Raw genomic sequence first — 6,214 nt, 5'->3', positions numbered from 1 at the left:
TGGGTGTCCCCCATGGAAGATGCTCAAAAACCTAAGCAACCCAATGCAGTACGAATTTGTATCGACATGACACTCCCCAACGCAGCTATCGGGAGAGAACGCCACATAACCCCAACAATAGACAAACTCATTGTTGACCTAACGGGGGCAACGATATTCAGCAAGCTAGACCTCAGATCTGGCTATCACCAACTCAGACTAGCCAAGGAGTCAAGATACATCACTACATTCTCCTCCCACCTTGGTCTGAGACGCTATAAACGGCTGAACTTTGGGATATCGTCAGCAGCGGAAGTATTCCAACATGAAATCCTAACGGGTCTAGAGGGAGCAACAAACATCAGCGATGACATTCTCGTATACGTTTCCAACGAAAAGGAACACCACAAACGGCTGGCAGCAGTCTTAGGCAGACTAGAAGAAGCCGGGCTAACACTAAACGCAGAAAAGTGTGAATTTGCAAAGGAGGAACTATGATTTTTCGGATACATATTCAACGCAAAAGGAGTGTCACCAGACCCCTCTAAAGTAAACGACATCAAGAACACCAAAGCCCCACAATCTGCCACCGAAGTGAGGAGCTTCATGGGGATGGCAACGTACTGTGCGAGATTCATTCCGGACCTCGCCAGCATCGCAAGACACCCATCCACCAACAAGCCTTCCAGCACATCAAGAACACCCTATCACCTCCACAACCATGGCATTCTTTGACATAGAAAGGCACACCGAGCTTCTCGTGGATGCCAGCCCGGTCGGCCTAGGGGCAGTACTAACCCAAACAGACAGCAAAGGAAACGTGTACCCCATCGCGCTTGCCAACCGGGCGCTCACCAAACCCGAGCAAAACTATGCCCACATAGAGAAAGAAGCCCTCGCCATCCTGTGGGGATGCAGACATTTAAAAGTATATCTGTTGGGCAAGCAAGCCAAAGTGTTCTCGGACCACAAGCCCCTGATCCCAATATTCCGAGGGTCAGCACCTCATCCCCCAGCACGCATTGAAAAATGAATGCTGCAGCTGCAGCCCTACAATATAGAAGTGGACTACCGCCCAGGAACGAACAACCCAGCTGATTACCTGTCCCGTCACCCACGGCCCACCACAGACCAGGAGCAACACCATGTCACGTTACCTCTTGCGCCCGTCCACGAGCCCTGACCCTGCAAGAAGTGGCAAACGAGACGGAGGCGGACACCATCCTGACACACACTACCACCGCCGTGCAGTCCAGAAATTGGAAACACTACCTCACGTCCATGGCCCAACGAACAACATCCGCCCAAGCGAAACTTCATGCACTATTTGGGATCCGACATGAACTCTCTGTTGCCCCTGAAGGAATACTCCTTAAAGGCCACCGGATCGTGCTACCCGCATCACTGGAAGAGAGAGCCCTCAAGCTGGCCCACAGCGGACACCAAGGCATCATCAAAACAACGGCATATCTGAAATCCAGGATGTGGATGCCCAACATACAACAACGGGTAATGGAGCTGATAGAGGCCTGTGCAGCCTGCCAAGCCTCCCGGAGGACAGAGAACCCAGAACCCATCATCAGTGCCCCAAGGAGCAACAAGCGATGGGAAGCCGTCAGCATGGACCACTGCACCATTGCCGGCGAAGGATACCTACTCGTTGTGATCGACGAGTTCAGCAGATATCCGGAAGTCGAGCATGTGATGTCCACCAACGCTGAGCCGACAATCCTCACGTTGGAGAAGATCTTTGCAACACTTGGTATCCCAGCAAAAGTCAAAAGTGACAACGGACCACCATTCACCAGCCAAGAACTACGCACATTCTTCAAGGACATGAACGTGAGGCACAAGTGGATCACCCCGAGATGGCCACAAGCAAATGGCGACGACGAAAGGTTCATGGGGTTACTCAATAAAGTTATCCGCATCGCCAAAGAACGAGGGCATCCATGGCTGAAGGCAGTCTACCGTTTCCTGAGGACCCATAGACAAACTCCACACTCCTCAACAGGAATCAGCCCAGCGGCCCTCATGTTTGGAGTGCCCATACAGGCAGAGCTCCCCATACACCCCCAATGGGTAGCCCCTGAACCCGACATCCCTGCTATAGACGCCATGAGATTGAGGCGAAATGATCAGGAGAGCATTACTCGGGCCAGCCACGGGACCTAACACCAGGAGACACCGTCATTGTCGAGAACCGAGCCACACCCAAGAAGATGTCCCTCAACTTTGAGTTTCAACCATGGACAGTTAGTGCCGCGAACCACAGTATGATGACCGCCACCCGAGGGAGTGAAACAGTGACAAGGGACGTATCACACTTCCGGAAGGTACCACCCGAGTTATGGGAAGAAAGCCCGGTAGCCACGAGAGAAGAGTCAGCAACGCCTTGCGCACCCCGAGACCAGGTGACACCCAAGGCCCATACTACACCAAGAGAGCCCGGGACACCCCACCGGCAAGAGGACAGAACCAGACCCAGCCCCCCTATGGCGTATAATCCCGAGAGGGGAAATCCCCGATACCACTTGAGGGAGAGACCAGAACCGTCATCCCGCCTCCAGGGATACGTGGTGGAGGGAATCTACCTGAATACGGCCCAGCCCAGATAAAGCCCAAAGCATTGGAAATACACTGCACCTGTTGTACTATGCATGTTGTTAATTGTTGCACAAACACCTCCAAGTTGGGGAGGAATGTGGTGTCACGTACCCAGATACTTCCGGGGCACGTGACACCCGGAAATAAAGGAATCACCGGAACTGCCATTAGGATGGCAGTCCGGATTTATACACCTTCTGAAGTGGTCGTGCCTCGTTTGTTGCAGCGCTGCGCCACGCTGCGTATCAGAGCCCGGTTCGGCTCAGCATACCCTGCAGGCCCCCACCGCTTGCTAGCCTGCAGCTAGACATCACACCACCCAGCCATTCACTCATACAATCACCCGTCTGTTAGGCCGACATGGCCTAGGAAAAAGAGGACGCGACACCGGAGGGAAATTCACAACTTGCTTTAACATTTACTGGATACTAACCTACACCTTTCTCCTCCCCGCTCCCACGTCATTTCCCCTGTGGTCTCTGTCTCCCTCTTAAAAGGACCGAGCCGGGTAATATCACCGGCGAGGCCTTGCACTGCCTTCGTCACCTGAGGGCGGCCCTGCTGTTTCCACCAGCTCTGTTTCCTGACGATGGGTTCCACCGGGGGGACCCCACAGGTCATCTCTGGACCCTCGAGGCTCAAGATTAAGCCGTTGAGGTCTTTCATTTTCGCACTTGAGGAAGTGCTTAAATTGAGAGCTGTTTCTCGTCACTTCTTTGTCTACATTCTCAGCCGTCACCATGGTGCCCTTTATGGCTGTGACGTTGAGGTGTATTAGGGCAAATCGAGCGTCAGTTTTCTTGGAGGTTGCCTGCTGCACCAGCACTTCATCTCCCAATTGGAACTCCTTGGGCTTGGCCCCTCTTCTCGTGTCTGTCTCCACCCGAACCCTCTCTTTCCGCTCTGTGTCCCTTCTTATGACCTCTGGATCTGCTTCCTGCTGGGCCGTTGGGTGACTCACGATGCGGGTGCGAACTTCATATTTCATTATTAGCTTGGCGGGGGTCCTGTTAGTAGCCTCATGGGGAGTATTCCGGTAGTCTCGGAGTAGCCGACACAGTGCTTGATGGGGATCGGCACTTTCGATGCAAGCCCTTTGCATCATTTTCTTAATGGAGGCCATAAACCGCTCAGCCATTCCATTGGCTTGCGGCCACCTGGGAGTCATTTTCTGATGGGTGAAACCCATTATGCTTCGCAAAGGATGCAAACTTGTGACCACTGAAAGGAGGCCGTTGTCAGATTTGATCGTGTCAGGGATCCCCCATTCACTCAACACTTCACCAAATATCGCTGCAACATTGGCAAACGCAGTGGATGCTGTTTTCTTCACGATGGGAAATCTCGAGTGTTCATCTATGAATAGTAGGAGGTATTCTCCTAATTCCATGGGTCCGTAAAAGTCAACGGCCACCCTTTCCCATGGGTTCTCTGGGATGTGTGTTGGCTGGAGTGGGACCGGTGCCTCCGCTCTGGCTGTGGACTGGCACACTATGCAATTCTTCACCCGTCTATCAACCATCGAGTCCAGGAAAGGGAACCACACGTGGCGCCTGAGTGGTCTCTTTGTAGTGTCGGCACCTCAGTGTCCCTTGTGTGCCGTCTTGATCACCTCTGCTCTGAGTGTCGCAGGGATGACCAGCCGGCACCCTCTCAGCAGTATTGGGCTGTCCTTTACAGCTAGCTCCGAGTGTACCTTGGCAAGCCTCTCCATATCGTCTCTGCTTGCCCCCGGGCAGTTTAGCACCCTCCACTTGTTCTCTGTGAGGCTGATTGCTAGTGCCATGGAGGGGTCTGCGGCTGATGCTTTAGCTACCGTTTGGATTGAGATTGCTGCGGGTAGCGCGTTGGCAGCTACATAGTTTATGTACTCCATGTCACCTGCTCTGGGGACAGGCTTGCCTGCCGGATGTCGTGACAAGTAGTCTGCCGGATTGAATTCACCACCAGGCCTGTGAATGATATCAAAGTTATACTCTTGGAGCCGGATGCCCCAGAGTTCAGTTCTGAGTGGCATCTTGGTACGGGGACTCCCGAAGAGAGACAGCAAGGCTTGGTGGTCTGTGATAAGCGTAAACCTTTTTCCTATGACAATGTTGTGGAAGTGTTTGCAGGCCCACACGACTGCTAGGCTCTCTTTCTCAGCCTGTGAGTAGGCAGATTCAGGCGGGGCTAATGCTCTGCTGGCATAGGCGACAATGTGCCTGGGGTGAGAGTCGACCCCGTTGGTCTGGGCAAGTATGGCCCCTAGCCCCACGGCCTTGCATCCACGACAATCTCTGTGTGCCAGTCTGGGTCGAAGTATGCCAATTGACGGGCTGCCGCCAGGGCAGATTTAATGGCATCGAAAGCTTCCTGACATCTAGCCGACCAGGTGAAAATGGCGTCCTTCTGTAGTAGGCGCCGTAGAGGTTCTGTGATAGATGTGTAATGCGGGATATAGCGAGAGCAGTAGCCGGCCATCCCCAGAAATGACCGTATATGTCGGCTACTTGTGTCGGTTCACGAAGATTGGAAATGGTGGCAACTTTGTCGGGATCCGGCATCATGCCATCAGCAGAGAAAATGTGAACAAAGTATTTCAACTTGGTTTTGCTGAACCGACACTTCTCAATGTTCAATGTTAGACCTGCTTGCTGGACAGCCGCGCAAGTGGCAAGTTGCGCGGCATCATGCTCTTCACAAGTTTTGCCAAAGAAAAGGATGTCATCACTATAGTTCAGGGCTCCGCGTACCGGCCTGATGACTTGTCTGATTGCCTCCTGAACAATTTCAGCTGCCGACGAGATGCCAATATTGAGGCGTTTGTAGGCGTTTGTAGTGATAGAGGCCGTCATGGGTGGCAAATGTAGTGATGCCCCTCGATTCGGGGTGCAGCTCCATCTGATGATAACCTTGATTCAGGTCTAGTTTGGAGAACAGTATAGATTTGTTAAGCTGGACAATCATGTCCTCAGTTCGAGGCTCCGGGTGCCGTTCTCTTTGGATGGTGGTGTTCGCCATCCTCATGTCGACGCAGAGTCTCAGGCGTCCACCCTCTTTGGGCACAATCACCAGTGGCTTGTTGGTGGAAACCGACCCTCCTAGGATGTTGGGGGACGGGTCGGACCATAGTGTTGATGTGCAGTTTGACAGGGGTCCTTTCAATTTCCCTAAACCTCTGAAGAGGAGTGGGAATTTTGCCAGGATTGTGTCTTTCGTGATGAGTTTCGTTGAAGAGGGTCCATTCGTCATTGTACAAATGTCTTCTATTAGGTCGCCTGGAGGTTCGACAGATTGTATCACGTCCCCTTCGTGGAAGTGTATGTCTATGAGTCCTAGACAGGACGCGGTGTGAAAACTCAGCAGGCATCGCCCTTTCGTGGGGCTCCGAATTACATGAATAACTGTAATCCTTTGTGTATGAGCTGGCGTTTGAAGTGTCCGATGGATTGAAGGGGAAGATCCGCGCCCCACTGGAAGATTTTGTATCTTGTCTTTGCTAGTGTGGGCCTTGCCGGGATTCGTAGGAATTCTTGTTCTCCCATAATGTTGACAGTTGCTCCGGAATCAACCAGGAAGCAGAATTGCCTATCGCAAATATTGATGGCAATCCTGGGTGCCTCTTTTGCCTCTCTGTCATTTAGGA

This window comes from Ambystoma mexicanum, chromosome 9 (genome assembly GCF_040938575.1).
Source record: "Ambystoma mexicanum isolate Mex_15411 chromosome 9, UKY_AmexF1_1, whole genome shotgun sequence".
NCBI classification, from domain to species: domain Eukaryota; kingdom Metazoa; phylum Chordata; class Amphibia; order Caudata; family Ambystomatidae; genus Ambystoma; species Ambystoma mexicanum.
This window is presented reverse-complemented; position numbering follows the sequence as displayed.